Source organism: Littorina saxatilis, linkage group LG1 (genome assembly GCF_037325665.1).
Source record: "Littorina saxatilis isolate snail1 linkage group LG1, US_GU_Lsax_2.0, whole genome shotgun sequence".
Lineage (NCBI taxonomy): Eukaryota > Metazoa > Mollusca > Gastropoda > Littorinimorpha > Littorinidae > Littorina > Littorina saxatilis.
Genome location: NC_090245.1, coordinates 74,032,090 through 74,034,589, shown reverse-complemented (window position 1 = coordinate 74,034,589; position 2,500 = coordinate 74,032,090). Strand labels below are relative to the sequence as shown.

At 41.7% G+C, this 2,500-nt stretch overlaps 1 long non-coding RNA gene across 3 annotated transcripts in view; it reads left to right on the top strand.

The window, feature by feature from the left end:
* The window catches only part of LOC138978743 (uncharacterized), a 3,613-nt gene extending 1,113 nt beyond the window's left edge, over positions 1 to 2,500 (top strand). For 2 of the 3 annotated variants that reach the window (XR_011459790.1, XR_011459793.1), the window contains exons 2-3: positions 1,164 to 1,324; positions 2,431 to 2,500. This is a non-coding gene — a long non-coding RNA (uncharacterized lncRNA). Of the gene's footprint in view, positions 174 to 1,163; positions 1,325 to 2,430 lie in introns of all 3 variants that reach the window. The other variant, XR_011459791.1, reaches the window with a different exon arrangement.

The window sequence follows — 2,500 nt, the reverse complement described above, 5'->3', positions numbered from 1 at the left end:
ACACTTGACATCATTTTCTTAACTTAGTATCTGTGATGAAACGGAGTGAAAGTGTTTGCTTTATAAAAGCTAGTGTTTGTGAAAACCACAGTCTCAGAAAAACAGGAAAACCCATTGACTGCATGGTGCTTTGCTTGTAGTGAAAACGTGCTGAAGTCAATTTCTTCTCAAAGGTAAGCACGTAATTTATCTCAAAACAAATTAAATGACCAAATTCATTTTCAAATTTTGTGTGAAGCACATTGACGCAAACAATCCCAATAATATAATATGAAAGAAAACCAAGAGAACATACAACTAAAAGATGAGAAAGCTTTGTAGACACCGAATGGAATCGAAGATCCATTGCTATGTTCTGTATCAAGAAGAGATAATACAATTTTACAAAGAGCAGTAAAAAAGATAATTTTAAGAAATGGATGTATGAGTGGTTCGGGAGTTTAATCGGAGAGTTTTACGATACTGACATACGTGTAATGGAATAGAAGATTTTTATTTTCTTAAAAATATGCAAACGACTGTTACATACGTGTGTATAATTGTGCATCATTTTCAGGATGATGAGTTTCAGTAACGCATGTTTTTTTTGGCACCGTCATAGGGCCTAATTAGAATCGTTATTGGGTTATTATTCCATTATTATGGCTATACATCGTTTAAATGACCTTAATTGGAATTGTCTTCTGTTAAGAGGGGGGGGGGGGGGGTAGCATTGACTTCCTGCTTACTATTTTGTTGTGGTACTATTGTCTCTGTTCACAAAAGTAAACGCTCTCTCTCCTCTCTCTCTCTCTCTCTCTCTCTCTCTCTCTCTCTCTCTCTCTCTCTCTCTCTCTCTCTCTCTCTCTATCTCTGTGTCTATCTCTCACACTCTACCTCTCTTTCTTTCTCTCCGTCCCACCGGCCCCATATCTCTCTCTCTCTCTCTCTCTCTCTCTCTCTCTCTCTCTCTCTCTCTCTCTCTCTATCTCTCTATCTCTGTGTCTATCTCTCACACTCTACCTCTCTTTCTTTCTCTCCGTCCCACCCCATATCTCTCTCTCTCTCTCTCTCTCTCTCTCTCTCTCTCTCTCTATCTCTCTATCTCTCACCATCTATCTCTCTCTCTCTGTTATAAACACTGTTTTTTCCACTAACCCTTCCACTTTAATCTCTTCATCCAGGTTGGCTTTTTACTGTTCTACTTATCGACACAAGGCCAAGAGAAAAGAACCTAACGTCATGGATTGTCACACAGGATTGGTGATGGTTACATCATTTAGTCTTTTGATGATGTCAGCAGTGACGTCTGTCGATGGCGTGCCAATGGCTCGGCATAGTATCAGTAAGTGTGTGTGTGGGTGTGTGTGTGTGTGTGTGTGTGTGTGTGTGTGTGTGTGTGTGTGTGTGTGTGCGGGCAGGGTACAAAAAAAGAGACACAGACACACACGCACACACACACACACACACACACGAACACACCCACCCGCGCGCGCGCGCACACGCAGACACACACACACACACACACACACACACACACACACACACACTTTTATGTGATTTGTTTTGACAGTATTTTGACACACATGGCTGGCTACGTTTATTGTCCTTCTTGTTACTTCGCCAGTTTACCGAAACGGATGTTGTGGTTTCACGGTGTTTATTAACATATCAATCATTCTGACGTCATTGCTGACCACGAAGGAGATGAATCAGAGAGGAAGAATGGGGTGTGTAGCATAGGGGGTGGGTGGGAGTAGAGGTTATTTCTTTACTTTGCTAACTGACATCACTTGAGATGAGATGAGATGAGATGAGATGGATATAAGACACCTCAGTTGAGATGATTCATCATTGTGTAAACGTGTGTGTGTTCGTGTGTGTGTGTTTGTGTGTGTGTGTGTTAGTGTGCGTGTGTGTATGTGTGTGTGTGTGTGTGTGTGTGTGTGTGTGTGTGTGTGTGTGTGTGTGTGTGATGTGTGTGTAAGTGTGCATGTGTGTGTGTGTTTTGGCGCGCGTGTGTGTGTGTGTGTTTCTGTGTGTTTCTCTGTGTGTGTGTGTGTGTGTGTGTGTGTGTGTGTGTGTGTGTGTGTGTGTGTGTGTGTGTGTGATTTGTGCTGATTTAGACAAGCTGGGACGAGAAAAGATGAGATGGCATGAGATGCCTGTTCATTAAGTGCCTTTTGATTGCAAGCAAGTTGAAGGGTTGCAGCGTAAAAGCGACCTGCAGTTAGTTAGTTAGTTAGTTAGTCAGTTGGTTAGTTGGTTAGTTAGTTAGTTAGTTAGTTAGTTAAGTAGTTATAGTTTCTTAGTTCATTAGTAAGTTAGTTGTTTCAGCAGTTAGGTAGTTGGATTTTAGTTAGTTAGCCTGTATTCAAATCGATAACAATTATAGGTAAGTCGAATTTGCATGTTCTCATCATTTCTACTCGCGTCTTCTCTATTTTAAAGATAGACTAGAGCGCCCAGTGCGCAGCCTCTCGGGCCCGAACGGCAGACCTCAACACGATACAATCCTCAA